This window comes from Triturus cristatus, chromosome 1_1 (genome assembly GCF_964204655.1).
Source record: "Triturus cristatus chromosome 1_1, aTriCri1.1, whole genome shotgun sequence".
NCBI classification, from domain to species: Eukaryota; Metazoa; Chordata; class Amphibia; order Caudata; family Salamandridae; genus Triturus; species Triturus cristatus.
The window spans coordinates 272887704-272908663 of NC_140579.1; the positions used below are offsets into that span (position 1 = coordinate 272887704).

Here is a 20960-nt window from a genome sequence, read left to right on the forward strand (position 1 = left end):
TAGATAGGTAGCTGGATAGATAGATAGATAGATAGATAGATAGATAGATAGATAGATAGATAGATAGATAGATAGATAGATAGATAGATAGATAGATAGATAGATAGATAGATAGATAGATAGATAGATAGATAGATAGATAGGTAGCTGGATAGATAGATAGGTAGCTGGATGGATAGATAGGTAGCTGGATGGATAGATAGGTAGCTGGATGGATGGATGGATAGATAGATAGATAGGTAGCTGGATGGATGGATGGATAGATAGATAGATAGATAGATAGATAGATAGATAGATAGATAGATAGATAGATAGATAGATAGATAGATAGATAGATAGATAGATAGATAGATAGATAGATAGATAGATAGATAGATAGATAGATAGATAGATATAGTAGGAAAATAACAAGAGCACTTCTAGCTATATATATAGATATTAGGAAAGAGTGCTCTTAGGAAGGGCTCTTTTCATTCTCCTGATAATGTTGGCACTGTTTTCTGAATCGGCCGGAAACTTGATATATATAGATATATCATCAAATCATTATTTGAAAGGGACACACTAACACGCCCCATCCAAAATTGCAATTAGTTGTGTGTTTCTAATCTCATTTTGCAATTGTGTATCACATTAGCAAGTTGCAAAATGTGTTTAATACATGGCAAATAAGCCATTTAGCAGTCTCAAACCATGTGATTTAGCAAATCACAGGCTATACGACCGCTATTTAGCTTGGAGCATATGGCCCCAGATTTTCTGTTTTGGCGCCAAAAATTATTCTGCAATTGATATTTTTCAAAACATATGTACACATGGGAAAAAAAAGCAAAGGTAATGCATCAATTTTGCCTGTGTAATGAATAAAGAGCTGTTTTCATTCATCATTGACTGAGAGAAGGAAAGAGCTCCCTGACAGATAGCATGGTAGTGGAGAGGATGTGCACAGAGGCCAGAGCTGCTGACTCGAGAGCTGGGGATCCTGAACCGAGTCTCGGCACCACCGCACAACATCCTGTGATTCTATGAAAATCACTTAGGTGCCGATTACGATCCGGTAAAAAAATTCCCCGTACGACTCGTATCCGGTCTTTTTACCGTACGAATCGTACAAGTGCCGTACAAACAGCCAATTATGATTCGCATGGGAAAAAGTCCATACGAATCGCATTGGGAATTATTCCCCACACGTCCTCGGGTCGGAAAATGTGTCCGACACGTCCTCGGACGATTTACCGTACAAGTGTGAAAAGTGAAGTCCGTCTGCGGAATTACGATCCATCCCGTGCGTCCGATGTTACAACCGTATGAAAAAAACACCTTCCGCACCGAACTCCCATAGCAACCATGGAGACATGTGCCCGCATAAGCGCCCAACACTCCCCCCAGACCTCCTATGTACGAGTCGAATCCCCCCCTCCCGGCCCCCGTACTTTCGAGTCAACCCCCCCAGCCCCCGTACGTTCGAGTCGTACCCCCACCCGTGTATGTACACCCGTGTACGTGTCGTACCCCCCCGTGTATGTACACCCGTTTACGTGTCGAACCCCCGTGTATGTACACCCGTGTATGTTCGAGTCGTACCCCCACCCGTGTATGTACACCCGTGTACGTGTCGTACCCCCCGTGTATGTACACCCATGTACGTTCGAGTCATACCCCCACCAGTGTGTACGGTGTGTACCGCCAGCGCTACACGCTGGGGGTACGCACCGTACATACACGGGTGGGGGTACGACTCGAACGTACACGGGTGTACATACACGGGGGGGGTTCGACACGTACCCGGGTGTACATACACGGGGGGTACGACACGTACACGGGTGTACATACACGGGTGGGGGTACGACTCGAACGTACACGGGTGTACATACACGGGGGGTACGACACGTACACGGGTGTACATACACGGATGGGGGTTCGACACGTACACGGGTGTACATACACGGGGGGACGACTCGAACGTACGGGGCTGGAGGGGTCGACTCGAACGTACGGGGGCTGGGGGGACGACTTGAACGTACGGGGGCTGGGGGGGCGACTCAAACGTACGGGGGCTGGGGGGGGTCGACTCGAACGTACGGGGGCTGGGGGGTCGACTCGAACGTACAGGGGCTGGGGGGTCGACTCAAACGTACGGGGGCTGGGGGGGTCGACTCGAACGTACGGGGCTGGGGGGGTACGGCGCGTACCGGGCCACCTACTCTGGTCGTTTCGCGCCGTACTTCGCTTTTCCGGCACTTTTTGGGTGCCGTGAAAATATTGCCGTCCGGACTGCTGTCGGTTCGAATCGTACTTCCTGGGTCGTGAAACGCTGCCTGACAGCGTCCCGACGTCACGTCGGAGCATTCCCGGATATTTTCGTCGGTCGGTGTTTTTTACGATTCGTACGGAAATGATGTTTCCGTGCGAATCGTAATTCCATGTTTGTAAAGTTTTACTACCGGGTACGAGTCGGACGGAGAAAACGCTCCGACCGACTGTTCGTACCTGGTTTTTACCGGATCGTAATCGGCACCAGAATCTCTCTTTGTGATAAATTGTAATATAAACATGATACAAGAGTAAAAGACAAAACTTTACGAAATTATAGTGCCACCAAAGCAGATGTTAACAGTATTTCGGCGCTTGGAAACTGATAAGAGAAGCAGTCGAGGAACAAGCATTGGTAAAAGCAGTAAAATATGCTGCAGCCAATAGACAGGGAGCAAAGGTAAGTGGCACGCACAGGAACCAATGAGAAGCCAGGAAAGAAAGGAGGCGGGAGTAATTCTCTTTTAAGTTTATATTAAAAACAATAGATTTCTAAATCACAGCGCAAGCGCTGTGCAGGAGAAACCTAATGAGTAAACGATCTCTTCTGATGTTATTGTTAGGATAAGAATCTTATTCCATTTTTCAGTTCCAGATTTGCCTGTTTTAACTTGAAAAACTGTTCATATTGTATGCATAATGTTCTTTGTAATTTAGGGGCAACGTGTATATTGCGATGCAAGTTCTCTGTTTCTCAATTCTGGGAAGACTGCAGGAAGCATCGAGTCACTGTCATTCAGTATGTGGGAGAGATGCTGCGATACCTCTGCAATGCGCCACAGGTGAGAGCCTTAAAGTCTGCAGAATCACAAAGACGTATACTGCTCTCTTCATATACACAGGACCAAAAACTGGGAGGAGGTTGCGTGTTGCCAAAACTGTTGCAAGTTTGCATAAGGGAGTTTGGGTAGTGCTATTTTAAGGCACTATCAGGGACATGGTTTTACACTGATTGGTGTTGTATATAGTTGTAGGGCTCCACAGAAGCATAAAAAACACGACACTACAACAAAAGAAAATGACAAACCAACAATACACCACCACAATAAAATCTTAATCAGTAAGAGAACACTAATACACAACAGCATCCAACACAAAATCACTTTGTTCTATTGTTGTTTAGTTGTTGTGATGCTGTATTTAGCTGTTCTTTTGTGTGGTTTATTCTATTGCCTTTTTATGTGGTTTGTTGCTATGTTGTGTCATTATTTTGCTTGTTTTTTCAGCTGCTATTTAGTTGTTGTACAGTTGTGTTCTGAAGCTCTGTTTTGTTGTTTTGAGATATGGTAGTGGTAGTGTGGTGTTTTATGCTGTTGTGTTGTGTATTTCATGCAGTTTTGTTTTACTATTGTGTTAGTGCAATGAGATGTTGATTATTGTGTTGCAGTGTTAGTCTATAACTATTGTTAATATGTATAGTTCTATTAGTTCTATTAGTAATATATTTTTATAGGTTTTGATATATTAAAAAAATCACAATCATAACAGGTTAGAAAAACCTAATCAATAAACAGTTAAACACAGTTAAACACAGTCCAAAATAAACACTTTTTGGGTAGTACTTTCTTCACGTCTGTATTCAGTAATATCTAAGCACATTATTCATAAGCCAGTACAGTAAGCATGGGCTTCCTTCATGTTTCAAAATGTTCATCCCTAGAGTTAATGCAACACTGTGTAATCCCCGTGCACTCAGAAATATGTGAATGGTTCAAGATAATAATTTCGGCGCTCCTTGTGTCACACGGAGTCCCAACGTGTCTTACAAATGAAAATATATTGTGAGGAGAAACGTCTTCTCACTGACAAGGGCGCACTTAATATACGATGAAACACACGGGTTTCTTCACCAATTTTCATTTATTGATCGAAACACAAATTATTTGATTCCATACGATGAGTTTCAAATGTTCATCAATTCATGTGGAAAATCATGTTCATACTTCATTTCCAATAAAGTAAAATATTCTCTTTCATGACAACCTTAGATGTCCACCCAATGCATTTCGGGTCAATAACATCTGACCCTTCTTCAGGGGTCTAAAAATAAATGAGACAGGACCATTAAGTTCACTATAGCATTAAACTAAATGCATAAACAAAAAATCAATAACGAGTGCTAAATCATGTCAAAAAATCAAATCATAAATGATCATACACTCTGATGCTAAAAAATAACCTAAAAGGTGCCTAAAAACTAGAGAAATGTGCAGCACAAAAAATGGAAAGTGACATAAGCTATGGGAAACATGCACATGATCTGAAGAACGGTGAACGCAAATCTACTGAAAGATGATCTGTCTATGAGCGTATAAAAAGTGAAATACGATCAAAAAGATCGCATAAAAATTATAGCTATCACGGTGTAGACTTAATGGGGACTAAGCGGTCTCCGTGGCTGTCAGGTTTCTGAACTCGACGGACGGCGTTCGCGCCAAAACAGGTAACGAGTCAAAGTGAAACATGATGGGTCAGGATTAGTAGACCAAATCACGTGGTATGGGACTGAACTAAAAACTACACTATGAATGGCTCTTGGGGGAACCAGTGAAAATAAGTGGCTGCGGGTGAACCAATCATTACGAGCGAAAGAAAAATAAAGCTGCGAATCGGCTGAAGGAATAGGCTAAATGTTCTGCGCTTACAAAAAGCAAACAAACGTCAGAGAATGTATGTGAGGAGTGTTCAATAAAGTTAACAACACACAAAAGAAACAATGTATATATATAGAAAAATGTAAATATATAGAAAGAAGATCTTAGGACCACATGATGCCTTATGACAATACTGAATTATTGCAATGAAAATTATAGGAAACATGCATATTCTATGCGATCATTAATCCCAAAAGGGTGGGAACAGTTCAATTTCTTGATCCAATAATATTCAGTTCTTAGTCTTTGCTTTGTTGGATCCATGTTGCGGCGTTGTGAGATCGTTTCCAGTATGGTAAAACGTAGTTGGGATATTTGATGGCCAGCTTCCATCCAATGACATGCTACAGATGATTTCAAATTCTTCATCCTAATGTTACTCTTATGTTCAGTAATGCAAACTTTCACTTTCCGCTCTGTTTGTCCAACATATACTTTGCCACAGGGGTATTTAATGGCGTAGATGCAATTGGCTGTGTCGCAAGTACTGGTATGATTGAGGGCTATAGCGTAACCCTTGGTAGGATGAGTGAATTTATTGCCAATTATTACATTCCCACAATGAGTACAGTTTTGGCATTGAAGCATGCCGCGCCATTTCTGTGTCGATTTCTTGGGAGTGTTCAACATTTCTTTAAGATTTTTAGAACGTTGAAAAGCAAAAGTGATTTTATCTTCATATAGGTTATTTAAATCAGGTTCCATTTGTATAATTCTCCAGTGCTTATTTATCGTTTTCTGAATTTTGTGTGACTCAGTGGAATATTTTAACACACATACTGTTTTCTTTGTTTCTTTAGAATTGATAGTGCGTTGTTGAAGAAGGTCATTTCTAGATAGCGATGATACTTTATCTAAAGATGCCATTAAAACACTTTCAGGATAACCTCTTAATCTGTACTTCATTGTTTGTTTATCAAGAGTAGTTTTTAAATCTTCTTGGTTGGATACGATGCGTTTCATTCTGATGAATTGAGAGGTAGGTAAGTGTTTCTTCAGTGGTTCTGGATGAAAACTCTGGAATAGTAAACTGGAGTTTTTATCAGTCTTTTTAATGTGGAGTTGAGTGGAAATCTGATTTTGATCAAGTTTCACAGTAACATCCAGAAATGCGATGGATTTCTCATCGATACAATGCGTGAATTTTATACGATCATTGTGCGTGTTCAAATTAGCAATGTTATTTTCAAGTTGTAAACAAGATCCTTTCCAAATTAAAAATAGGTCATCAATATACCGCTTGTATATTACAATGCCTTCATTCCAAATGGGGTTCTCAAGAATGTGATCTGTCTCAAATTTACTCCTGAAAATATTAGCGTACGAGGGAGCCCCCCCGAATCCCATAGATGTACCGCTGGCTTGATTGTAAAATTTACCTTGCCATTCAAAATAGCTACAGAAAAGTGCAAACTGCATAAGTTCCATAATTAGCAATTTTTGAGAATCATCTAATTCACTGTTTAATAAACTCCATTCCAAAGCTTCCAAGCCTTCATTATGAGGTATCGAAGTATACAACGCAGTCACGTCTATGGTGCACAGTACATATGTTTCATTTTCATCAAGTTTGATTGATTTTAACAAATTCAAAAATGCTGTGGTGTCTTTGATGTAAGTGACGCTTTTTTGTACGATGGGTTGTAAAAATGTATCCACAAATTTTCCAATGGGTTCAGAGATGGACCCACAAGCCGAGACAATGGGTCTGAAAGGTGGACAAACTATGTCCTTATGTATTTTTGGCAGCACATATAATTGAGGCCTTCTGGGAAACTTAGTGACAAAGAATTGCTTGGTTTTGGCGCAAATCCAATTCATTTCAAAAGCATGTTCGATGATCTTATCAAGCATTTGTTGATATTCAAAAGCTTCAATCGTTTTTTGAAAAAGAATTTTAAATTCAAACATCTCAAGTGATTGAGACATGGGATAAAGACTTTAAACCAAAAAGTACTTTTTGTGCGCCATTCACACATAAAACGATTGAAGCTTTTGAACGGTCGGTATTAGCGGACATTCAAGAAAATAAGTTCACTAAACCCAAGAAGATGAACCTGTCCCCCAAAGAATGGAATACCCTTAAAAATCTCAGTTCGGATAAACTACTCACCTGTCAAAAAGCAGATAAAGGTGGTGCCCTTGTCGTGATGGACACAGAATTCTACATTAAGAGTGTTAATGAACACGTTGTTAACCATGATATTTATCTTCCTTTGGAATCTGATCCCACAGCTGAATATCAACAAATGCTTGATAAGATCTAAGAACTGAATATTATTGGATCAAGAAATTGAACTGTTCCCACCCTTTTGGGATTAATGATCGCATAGTATATGCATGTTTCCTATAATTTTCATTGCAATAATTCAGCATTGTCATAAGGCATCATGTGGTCCTAAGATCATCTTTCTATATATTTACATTTTTCTATATATATACATTGTTTCTTTTTTGTGTTGTTAACTTTATTGAACACTCCTCACATACATTCTCTGATGTTTGTTTGCTTTTTGTAAGCGCAGAACATTTAGCCTATTCCTTCAGCCGATTCGCAGCTTTATTTTTCTTTCGCTCGTAATGATTGGTTCACCCGCAGCCACTTATTTTCACTGGTTCCCCCAAGAGCCATTCATAGTGTAGTTTTTAGTTCAGTCCCATACCACGTGATTTGGTCTACTAATCCTGACCCATCATGTTTCACTTTGACTCGTTACCTGTTTTGGCGCGAACGCCGTCCGTCGAGTTCAGAAACCTGACAGCCACGGAGACCGCTTAGTCCCCAGTAAGTCTACACCGTGATAGCTATAATTTTTATGCGATCTTTTTGATCGTATTTCACTTTTTATACGCTCATAGACAGATCATCTTTCAGTAGATTTGCGTTCACCGTTCTTCAGATCATGTGCATGTTTCCCATAGCTTATGTCACTTTCCGTTTTTTGCGCTGCACATTTCTCTAGTTTTTAGGCACCTTTTAGGTTATTTTTTAGCATCAGAGTGTATGATCATTTATGATTTGATTTTTTGACATGATTTAGCACTCGTTATTGATTTTTTGTTTATGCATTTAGTTTAATGTTATAGTGAACTTAATGGTCCTGTCTCATTTATTTTTAGACCCCTGAAGAAGGGTCAGATGTTATTGACCCGAAATGCATTGGGTGGACATCTAAGGTTGTCATGAAAGAGAATATTTTACTTTATTGGAAATGAAGTATGAACATGATTTTCCATATGAATTGATGAACATTTGAAACTCATCGTATGGAATCAAATAATTTGTGTTTCGATCAATAAATGAAAATTGGTGAAGAAACCCGTGTGTTTCATCGTATATTAAGTGCGCCCTTGTCAGTGAGAAGACGTTTCTCCTCACAATATATTTTCATCCCTAGAGTTAGCCATAAATTAACTTTCCAGTAATACAAGCAACGGAGTTTCAATGGCACCTGACGAAGAATAGCGGCATGATGAATTTTCACTCCTTAAATCTGTTAGTGCACCTATATATGCTTTAATGCAGTCAAATGAGCTAGTCAAATCCATTGATTTAATAGCCTTAGTTGGAGGCAAAAGGGTCTTACGTAAGTATGGAGATGTTTTCCTTCAAATACATTGATTCATATATTCATGTTACATTTGATTTCTTATTAAGGCATCCTCATTTGCCATTTGTACAAAAATACACACATCAGTTTGGCCTGGTCCTAAGCCAGTTCAATGTGGTTGCAGTATTGATGTATAGATCATCATCACAATGCAATGCTCGGATACACTTCCTGCAATATGCATTGGTATAGTCCTCTCCTTGATGAGTTAAGTCAAATAATATTATCTGCTAAGTAGCCGCGGTCCGTGCAGTCAACAGCGGTGGGGTGGTGGGGCCATGTAAAGGGGAATTCCGAGGGGCGATGCTGATGGAAATTAAATAAATAATACATTTTCCCTCTGCATCGTCCCTCAGAACCCCCCCTTTCACAGCCATACCGCCCCACCACTGTTACCTGCATGGACCGAGGCTGCTGCTAAGGTATGATCAGGAGCCCTGGAGGTACTAAAGAATAACACGAGCATTTATATGACGTTGTGAAACCTACATATTGTGCATCCAGTCAATCTAATATTGCCCTTTCCCCCCACTGCTAGTATGCTTTTTAATTTTTTCGTTGTTTTCATATCTTCACTTAAATTGTTCATTGATACTTGTAGTGTTAACTCCTTTCTATTGATTTGCCTCCAAGTCCCATCTCAAGTATTGGTGTTTTACCAAAGATGATTATTTTCATTTTAATTTTGCTTTCAATAAGTGAGGTACATTCAACATATGCTGAGATTATGTTAAGGCCACATTGAAGGCCTGCCAGTGTTCTTGCAAATAATTTTATATAATTGGGTTAAGCTATACTTCGAACAAGTGACCCCTCCTAGTTTGGGTGGAAAGTGGAAACCTTCTTTGAGCTCCGCATGTCGATAAATGATGAGTAGATCAAACAATGGGCTGTGGGGATGCATCCCTATTTCCCACCCTGATCACACTGAAATTGACCTCCAATTTGTCGTTTCCTGAATGATCATATACCAGTTTTGGTGCAAACTAATAACTATGGTCTTTGAAGCTAGTTTTCCCATCATAACTAATGTTTTCAGTGTAGATCTGTTCACAGTGTTGAACGACTTAGAGTAGGTGTCACATGCACAATACAGGGACCCACTCTTTCTTGCACTTGTGACAAGGTCAACTGCCGCATGCAAGATCACCACTCTTTTCCTAAAGCCTATTCAACTAGGAGGTAAAGCGTAGGTTTTTGATGTCTACTTATTTATCCAGTCCAGCAAGATTTCAGCTGAGATATTGGCAGTAGGACTAAGCACTTCCAAAATGTGATAGTTTTCCAGTAAAGATAAGTAATGCATCTTTCCATGAATCAGGATAGATACTTAATTTGATCATTGTCTCCAAAACAGTGAGCGACCTGCATTAACCCAACTACTTTGGGTCAATTCTCTAGGCGTGTCTACCACATCTATAGGGCCAAAAGCATAAGATTTCACTCAATTTTTTCAGTTTTATGATTTTTCCTTCTGTTATGTAAAGGATCATAGCATCAGATTTAGTCACTTTGCCTGATTCAATCGATAAGCGTGAACAGGTGCTAGATATTGTTGCCATTTATCTTCATCTGGAATATCTGTCATCCCATTATTCAATATCTTATCTGCAAGAAGACTAATTTCTGTTTTTCATCCTGCATTAATATCCTTCTGCATTTTATTCAACGAGAAGCTATAATGGTTTCTTGTTAGACCTGGCATCATTTACGTGGGTTTCTCCTGTATTTTACCTCCTGTGTTTAGTTATGTGTTGGACTTCTTTTTTGCTGGTCTAGATGCTTTGGGTACTTTGCAACTGGCTCAGTGCCAAAGTGCAAGTGCTCCCTCTGTAAATTGTTGTTATGGATTGGTGATCTCATGATTGGTGTATTTGATTTACTAGTCAGTCCTTAGTACACTGCACTATGTGTGCCCAGGGGCTGTAAATCAAATGCTACTAGTTGGCTTGCAGCACTGATTGTGCCACCCATATATGCAGCCTGTAAATGTAACTCAGACCTGCCACCGCAGTCTCTGTGCCCAGTTTGGTACTGTCATGTCCACCTGGCAAGTGCACCCACTTGCGAGGCTCTAACCTTCCCTTTTTTTACATGTGAGTCGCCCCTAAGGTAGGCCCAAGGTACCCCTTTTGGCAGGGTGCTGTGTATGTGAAAGGTAGGTCATACCCTGATGTGTGTGGCATGTCCAGTTTGGTACTGTCATGTTGATCTGGCAAGTGCACCCACTTTCCTGGACCTAACCTTCCCTTTTTTCACATGTAAGCCACCCCTCAGGTAGGCCTAAGACATCCCCATGGGCAGGGCCCAGTGTATGTGAAAGGTAGGACATGCACTGGTTTGTGTGACATGTCCTGATAGTGAAATACTGCCAATTTAGTTTTTCACTATTGAAAGGCTATCTGTCCCATAGGATGGAAAGGAAGTTCATTTATTAAATTTTATAAATATACATTCCCATTGGAACAAGATGGGAAGATAAGGTTTAGTATGCCTGAACTCAGAATATAAAGGTGCATCTTTAAGTTAGGATGGTTATTACATTCTGTGTTTAAAAATACACTTTTAGAAAGTAGTTATTTTCTTGCTTAGCCATCCTGTGTGCCTCTGCTAGGTCTGTGTATTAATTGTCTGGCTTTGGAGTGACAGGGGGTGGGGATGTGTATTCTGTTCAGACAGCCACTTGGGGGTTGAGGTGTGCCCTGCCTTCCAGGGTGAGTCAGGGCTGGGCTGAATAGACCTGTACTGCATTCAGAGTAGGGGGAGGAGATTTCTTTCACACCTGAATGGGCCTGGTCTGCCTTGGACAATGCGGTCTCCATCTCCTGCCGGGCAGCTGCACCAGAGAGGACAAAACTGGTTCTGGCTGGGCAAAGACACTCTGCTTTCAGAGAACAAATCATTTTGTACAATAAAAAGTGGGGCCCAGAATTTGAGATCACTGTTGGACTTTAAGAGGAGCCTCTGCTAAGGAGAAGAGCTGGAAGAATCTGGAGGAGTGCTGCTCCTTTGCTCTGTGTGTCTGGGGTTAGCCTGCAGTAGCTGTTTCTGCCAAGGAGAGGAACTGTGTGTATATCCTGCTTGAGACAGTATCTCCAAGGGCTTGGAAGTGGAGCTTGCCCCTTGTTCAAGAGGTCTCAGGAACAGCAAAGACCTCACCATCCCTCTGGGTACCGTCTCTGGAACTGCTGATTTCAGTTGCCACAGAAGAAAATTCTGTGTCCTGAGGTCCTGCAGAAGGCACTGCCGCACTTCACACCGTGTCCTTAGTCTCACTGACGCAGTCTTGACGATCGTCACCGAGCCGTTGCTCGCACCCCGTCCTGTGGGCACCACATTTTGCCTCACTTCACCCTGCCCATAAGCCACCGAAATTGTCGCCGCTTGTCTGGAACATCGACCGGCTCTGTCGCCTGTACTGCAACCTGCCAGCTCAACATCAAGCACCGATTCACCCTGCGCCGCAAGCCTGGGCCTCACCGACGCTGTCTGGACAATCGTCACTGAGCTGCTGCCTGCACCGCAGCGTGAGGGTACCGCACCCTGCACCACTTCCATTATTGCAAATCAACTGCAGCTGTTGCCCTGACCGGCTCGTACTGTCGTGCCGGCCGCAATGAGAAAGGTACTGTTTTCGACTGTTGACTTTGCTTTAGCTGACCCTGCACTGACACGGGCAGCTGGAATTGTTAGACTCTGTTATTTTCAGCTATTTGTGCAATTTAAAGGTTATCTTGCAAAGTAACTTTTTTTTACAACATTATATGTTGGATTCTTTTTGTCGTTTTTGGTCTTGTTTGATTTGGATAAAGATTACTTATTTTTCTAAACTGGTGTGGTGTCCATTTGTTGTGTTTTCACTGTGTTACTTTATGCATGCACAAATGCTTTACACACTGCCTCTGAGATAAGCCTGTCTGCTCGTGCCAGGCTACCAAGGGGGCGAACAGGGGTTATTTTAGAAGTGTAGCCCCCTTACCCTGACTAGGAAGAAGGGTCCCTACTTGAACAAACGTGCGCACCATTGCCAGCTAGTGACCTCCATTTAAAATATTTCCCTGTTCCTATTAATTAAACCTTTGCACATTTGTTTTGTCATTGGTATGTCCGAAGTTTATAAGTTAATACACAGGTTGTTCTTCTTTCATTCCTCTGCATATAAATTATAGTAAGTGAGGATGCAGTTCATGATCCAACTGTGCTTGATTATATTGCGTGCAACCAACAGATTTTATACTATGTTCCAAGCTTCCCTTGACATCCTACTTTTCGTAATGCTGAATTGCAGCACCCTAAGTCTAACAATTGGTACCTTATGTTTTTTAAAGGAGAATAGGAGTGACCCCCATTGTTATCAGCCTATAACCCCAATCGGTTCGACAGCCAAGGTACTAGGTAGAAAATTACTGGACCAACTTTAAAAGTGCGTAAATGAGAATAACATCATATCCCCTACCCCATTATGGATTTAAACAGGGTATTGCAACAGTTGATCAATGTTTAAACCTCTGTTTAATAATGTGTAAATATGTACATGCCAAGGAAGGATATCTCTACTTGGCGTTTATGGATCTGAGTACCACTTTTGATAAAGTTATAGGATCAAAATTGTGGAATATGCTAGTAAGGGTGTTAACCCATGTATTGTGCACCTTCTTGCCCAGCTGCACACCGATGTTGAGGGCTGTACTAGAATTGGGCCAGGTGGGGATTGCATCCCTTATATTAGGATCAGAAAAGGGGTTAGACAGGTGAGCATATTGGCACCATTTCTGTACAGCATTTATATCTTGATGACCAACTAGTGAGTGCTGCAGCTGATCTACCTAAGGCAGGAAATCACCCGATACCCATCCTTATGTACAAAGATGAACGTATCTTTAGGGCCAGATTGGGCCTGGTACTCCAAAAACTCCTAGACACTTTTGTAAAATTGATGGCTGACGTGGGCCTAACAACAAACACATCTAAATCATACACCATGGTCTGTGGTCACCCCCCAGAGTGGATTAATCGGTTCCCAAGTTAGCAGGAACACACTTAAGTGTGCAACCTCATTTACCTATGTAGGGACTCCGTTTGACAATAAGATCACCTGGGGGCACGTGAGCGCAACCGAGTAGCTTCTCTGTTAAAATGTGCTGCTAGGTTAGGGTCTATATCCCTTAAATCCTCCATTACTATATATGAAGCAGACCTGTGCCGATTGTCTGCTATGGTGTGGGGGTATGGGGATTCACTGACAATGCTCAATTGCAAATTAGCGAAAATTAATTTCTTTATAGAATATTATCACTTCCCAATTCCATTCCATCCATTTTAGTTCACGTAGAACTAGGTCTTCAATATTTGGGGGATATATTGAGGTTGACACCCACACTGTTATGGTAATCACTGAGTGTCAGGTTTCACAAAATTAATTGGCGAACTTATGTTAGAGAAGATCTTCACCTAATTGGCAGAAGGGATTTGTTTGACAATCCGTCAGAAATGAATCATATCCACAAAAGCATGGTAAAAGCTTTCCTACTAAAATTGATAGCAGGAAAGAGATGGGAGGCTCAAACTAAGAAGTCTGTTGAAGTATATTTTCCATTAAGCACAACCCCAGCCATTGAACCATACCTGCTTAAAATTCGATGCAATAAACCATTTTACCTTATTAGATTTAGGCTGGAATGGCTCATTTTTAGTATCATATCCCTCACGCGTATATAATAGTAACAGTCTTCTTCCTTGTCCATGTAATTCAATAGTACTGCAGTCACAACTTAATCAATTCTTTTTCTGTTAGTTAGATAGAGAACAAGGAACCGGCATTTAGAGACTATTAGTGCAAAGTTTAAATATAACTATAAGCTAACTAAATGCATTCCTTCGTAAAGAGAACTTAGAACCTCTAGCTTGCTACAAGGCTGCAAATGTCACTATGATTGAAGATTTATCAATGTTCAGGTTACCTACACAGTGAACATACTTCTGTATACATTTTAAGACATATTGGGATTGCCCAATAGCGATAGATCAGCCTTTCTAGATTTTTCTTATAAGGTATTGACTTGAGTTGCTGGTTGATGGGCTTAAACCCTATTGAAGCAGGAGCCACAATACATGTCAGGGTGAAGTCAAAAGAAACTCCAAAGTAACCTGTGCTTATCCCCCCGTAGCTTGGCACAGAGCAGTCAGGCTTAACTTAGAGGCAATGTGTAAATTATTAGTGCAATATTTCAAATATTTACACAATGACAATACATCACAAAAGCCTCCCACACTAGCAAATCAAATCCAATCCATCCAATCAGTAGAACCAGAGATAAGCAGGTTTTAAGATTTTAGTAAAAAAAGCACTGAAAAACACAGAGTGCAAACTTTGGATATCTTGCCATGCCGGACAGGGACAAAGTCACAAGTTCATGCTAACCGCAATGGAGCACAGCTGACTACAAGGACCTGGTGAGGCCAGCTGAGCAAGAGTACCTTACATCCTCGATTACGAAGCATTGCAAGGTCCCATGCCGAGGATACATCATGCAGCCAAGGAGAGGCAACAGTTCCGAAGAGTTGTGGAGTCGTGATTGAAAGGTCAGCATTTATTGTGGAGAATCCAGTCAACAAGGGTGTGTTGTTGTGTGCAGGTTTAGATTCCGTATATAGGTTTCCCGATTTATGCCCTTATATAGGTACAATTCACATTGCCCTTATTTGGACATAGAAATCCGGCCCTTATTTAGACATTGTCCGTACAAACCAAATCCAGGCATGGCCACCTACATCTGTCCATTCACGTCACAACACATTCTTGTAAAACCAGACCCTTAAGCCTTTAGGAATTTCCCTCAGCTTGAATATTGATTTCTCCAAGAACTCATTAAGTAAGCATGAACATCTATTCCTTAGGTGTTCATTCATGACGTTCCTCTGCCCGACTTTTACATCAATACTGGCATTCCTAGACACCTTCAGGGTATAAATATACCAGCACTTGCCCTGGAGGATTCGATCCAAACCAGACTACGCGGTTCGCCACGGCAAGTTCGGAAGGAGATCGAGTTCCAGCCTGATGCACTGACCTGACGCTGCCATCCTTCTCACAGAGAATCCAGCTCCAGTGCTCTCTGACTTCACTTGCGGGGGGTTAGACTGTCGAGTCCAGAAAAGAGATTCCAACCTCTCTCATTCTAAGGTATGGAGTTGACTAGAACTTAGAGAAACCTTTGGCAACTCTTGGCTAAACTGAAATATAGCTAGATATACTTTAGAAATGGCACCTACTTCAAACCTCATACTGCATTTAGGTTAGTTACACTGGGGTAGAACAATTTAGAAGCATCAGATAAGTATCACATTTTAGCTTATGCTATTTATGTATATTTTGATTAATATATGTCATAGCTACAAACCATGCTATTGCAGTATTATTTTATCTTACTACTAACCTCGTACATATTGTACTTTGCAGTCTGTCTTACGATTGTAGCAATTCATATCTCTTGCATGAGAAATAAAACTGTTCAATAAACCCTTTTATTGAAACGCCCGTCTTTCTATTTCTGTGCAACTCTGTAGAAACGAAGCATGCACGATTGACTAAGTGAAACTGTTATCTATTGTTTCCATGATTTTGAGACTGTTCCGATTCTAAAAGGAAACAAAGTTGTCATGTTTATGCGGTTGTCAGAGACTAATCCCTTCTTGTATATTCGAGAAGTTTCTAGTGACCTCTGATTAGCTGGCACACACAAGTAATTAAGTTTAATATACTCGATAGAAACATACTGACCTTAGTCCTATGTCAAATCTATAGTGTATGTTATTCCAATGCGCAGAGCCTATCAGGGATATAGGAACTACACTACATGGCGCCCAACGGTTTGGTAAGGCACTAATTTACTGCTAGATACTAAAGTAACTCAGTCGTGCTTTTCTCAGAGACCCTCTGCTCATAAAACTCCATAAGACGTCTGGAGTGGGTAGGGATAGTATCCGCCATAGCTGAGTAGGACGAAAGTCCTATGTATTAGCTGTTTGTTTTTGTTCAACGTTGAAGGATACAGTGTTCCAAAATATTGTGCACCTTATCTTTGTTTCCTTGAAACTTGCTCTGCAACTTTCATTAAACAATGTCGGAGAACAACAATCCTATTGTCAACAACGGTCAAGCTGCGGCTGACCTTACAGGTCTTAATGAAGACGAGGTGGGTGTTATACACATCCCACCAAATTTAAGGAGAGCCATCACTCTAAAACTTATAAAACATGGTCTTACACCAAGAGGTGGCAGAGCAGTTTTTGTGATAGAGGCACATGAATCTCACCAGACAGAGGTATTCTATTCATGGATTGTATTCCCAGAATCAAATCCAGTAATACATATGTTTCACTTCTACAAAGAAGATGAACCACCTGAGGAATATATTCCTTTCGAGGATATTGAAATTCCTCTCACATACCAGGAGCATGAGCTCTGGTTTAAAGGTGCCCTAAAACATTACAATCACATTACCAGGCTCGGTCCACTAGGTAGACCAGGAGCAACGTTTTCGATTTTAGCTGGCTATACACCTCATCCTGACATTGAAGCAATGTCAGACGTAAAATTACTTAATCAGATACAAAATTTCAATAGAATTACACAGTAAAACCACAACTGTCTGAAAGTCCTGATAAGGTCTTTCCTAAAAACAATCCTACCTCTTCTAAAAAGAAGTGGGAAAATAACAAACAGAATTCCAAAGAGAAGCGTTCTCATTCCCGATGCAGGTCTCCTCCACAGAAGGAGCCCTCTGAAAGGAGGTACAACCTCAGGAATAGGGATAATTTGAGAAAACCTGACAGATATCAAGATAATGATACACATCCCTCTCGTACCTTTCAGATATCGTCACAGACATCCGAAAGAAGAGGACCGTCAGAAAAAAAGGAAGAACGTGTGAAGTCCAAAGACGATCAACACGGTCAGAAAATTAAAGCAAAACCTCTATTCTCCAAGAAAAAGGTAGCAGGTCTGAAGATCAGACATGCCGAGAATACTGAGAACCCAACTCAAAAATGGAGAATGAGCCCGGACCAGGCTAGACAGTGCAGCAGAAGTTACAATAGCGCGCCAGAACCTGAAGGGACTTCTGGAGACAGTGGACTTGAATGAAGACATACAAGTTGAGACTGTAGACACCTAGGGTTAGTACTCCACATAGTTTATATGAAATAACACTCCGGATGGAGGGAGACACACCAAGAAAAGTGAAAGCACTCTTTTGGGAGCATCTTTCAAAGGGTTATGATATACATCTAGCATAACAGGACTGGCCACCAGAATTTATCAGGGAGTGCCCACATGGCGAGGACATCATTATGCCTGCCTTCTCCAACGATGGTCCAGTTCATTTAAAATATACATTAGCCAGGAAATGGGCAGTAGCCGAAGCCCCAGAATTGTATAAAAATCATGTAGGATGGGATGAGGACTCACCTCACCATAGAATCCAGTTAAAAAATCAACCGACTGCACAAAGGCAGTACCCAGTTAAGCAAGAAGCTAAAAAACAGGTCAGGGAGATTTTAGATGAACTTGAATATCAGAGGGTGATTGAAACATGCACCTCATCAATGAACAATCCTTTGTTTCCTGTCTCCAAACCAGACAATACATATCGTCTAGTTTTGGATTACAGACACTTAAATTCTTGTTGCAAAACATTTGCAGTGCAAAATGCACATGGTACAGCATTAATGAATAACATTGTGCGTAAAAAATATAAAACCACATTAGACATTTCAAATGGTTTCTTTTGTCAATATATTGCACCAGAAAGCAGATATTTGACCGCTTTCTCAATAATGGGGACCCAGCGTCAATTTTGTCGACTGCCCCAGGGATTCAAAAACAGCCCGGGGTTATTCTCAGCAAGGGTAACAGAGTTACTACAAACTTATGATGACGAGGCATTGTCATATGTCAATGAGATATATCTGACAGACGATGACCTGGATAGGCACTTGAACAGGGTGAGTACCATAATATTGGGCTTCGCCTCAGAGGGTTATAAATTCAACTTTAAAAAGTCAAGAATTGCCCACCTCAACGTCCTTTTCCTAGGATATGAACTATCAAGTGAAGACAAAAGCCTGGCAGTCAACTTTTTAGAAAAGTGTGCGCTGCTCCAACCGCCAAAAACGCTGAAAAATTTACAGTCGATTCTAGGTTTCCTGAATTTTGGAAGAACTTACTTTTTAAATTACGCAGAAAGGGTTAAATCTCTCTACGAATTAATCAAACCTGATTTTAAAATAACACATTGGACACAAAAACACACAGAAATTTTGCGTTCACTCCAAACAGACATGTTAGCAATGAAATACTTGCAAACACGCGTAAACGTACGCAACTTAGTGATCCGAATAATTGCAGGTCAATGCGGATTCACCTACTTAACTTTTAATGAAGGTAAAAAAGAACCAATTGCATACAAATCCCACTTGTATACACAAGCAGAAATGAAATTCACTTCTACAGAAAAAATTCTGACAGCAGTTCAAACCGCTGTAGCAAAAGAAAGAGCCCTAGCACAGGAGAAACGCATTATGGTTGTAACTCCTGTACCAGCCCTAGAGGCAGTTACAAAGGCTATCATTCCAAATGCGAAAGCTTTACATCCGAGATGGATACAATGGGTTAATTCTCTTGCTGCAACTGATGTTGAATACGTTTTTGATCCATATTTAAAAACACAAGCATTCCTGCAATATGAACACGAATGTCCTCTGCCTACTGAAATTCTCCCTCTTGACCAGTACGAATTTATAATTTATACTGATGGATCTGCACAGCCCGCTACGGGGAGTAAACAAGCTTACAGTGCAGCGTGTGCTATCGTTAAAGGTTGCATGCGAGATGGCAAATTCAGACCAATGGTCACAAAAACCCAATCTCTAGGTGATTGTACAGCTCAGCGAGCTGAACTACAAGCATTTAAGATGACACTTGAAAATACAGATTGTGAATTCCCCACACTGATAGTGTGCGATTCTTTTTACTGTGTTCAATCATACAATGAATATTTACAGAATTGGATTCAAAATGGTTTCAAGGATGCAAAAGGTGGCACAATCAAGCACAAATTGCTTTGGGAACAAGTAGTTCAGTTGCGAAACGGACTACAAAACACTCATGTGAAACACACGCTGAGTCACCAATGTGATGGCGTTCACGTTGAAGGGAATTGGCTAATGAAGCCGCGAAAGGGGCTGTGCAAACACTCATTCAAAAACGAAAATAGACAGTGAAAAATTGCTGGCTGTCAATGCATCAAGCAAAGGCAGCGTTGCGGCATTACCTAAAAAGTTTCCACTCAAATACTCATATATAATTGATGCGAAAGGCGCTCCGTTTGCTCGAATCCCTGGAGTGGGGGATAGTGTAATTCCAAACAGGGAACGTAGAGCAGCCCTGATTTACGAACCGCATCTGGGAGAGGGTCTGATACATCAGGGGATCTCAAAGACAATTTTAGAGTTAAAAGAGATGTACTGGTGGCCAGGGATGAATACTCTCATTCACATCTTCATTAATAACTGTATAGTATGCAATAGAGATCGCAGTACAGAACGCCACCAGACACCTGACTGTTATAAAAATCCGGCCGTCCCAGCAAGGCCTGTCTGGATCCCAAAGCTTGGGGATCTAGTCAGAGAAAAGATCGCGGATAAGAAGGAATTTGGGCATTCATACAGACAACCAGTACCTGTCCTAGCAATCCACGGATCAAGAACAGTTTTTTTGCCGCCCCTTGCTGGTAAAAAGGAGAAAAGATTTCTGTCCATCGACCAGATCAAACCACACTATGTGGCCAATACTGAACAGTAGGCCAAGTGGACTCTGCCAATGTAGCAGACACACTCTTCTAGCTACAATCCAAGAGGTTCAAACTGAGAGACTCATCACCTTTGAAGATTCGACAGTAAGAAAAAGAGGACTAAGCAACAATGCTATGGACCTTGTACCTCTTGAAACCCAAATAACAGTTCGTCCAGATACACCTGTTTACAACGAAGTAACAAGTGATCAACTGGTTCCAGCAATTTCATCAAATACGGATGCAATTCCAACCATTGACAGAACTGCTTCTGGCTATTTCATAAACTTTGATATGTTTTCTGAGGATCCCAGCGAGCCTGAAACGACGCCAGTACAAAGATCTTTCAAAGAACAAGCAACAGCCTTTTTTAATTTTCTGGTTTCCCCATGGATTGAAGTATGGATTATTTTGGGAATATTCTTCTTTCTACTTTGGTTAGCTCTGGTAATAACTCTGGGTATGCTGATTAATGGAAGATATATTCAAATGGACACAGCAAGTAAAAGAGTGAACTTACTTCTCCAGCC

General features: G+C 41.1%; 1 pseudogene; it reads left to right on the forward strand.

Moving 5' to 3' along the window:
* LOC146870124 (long-chain fatty acid transport protein 2-like) overlaps positions 1-20960 on the forward strand; it is a 782555-nt pseudogene that overhangs the window by 364328 nt on the left and 397267 nt on the right.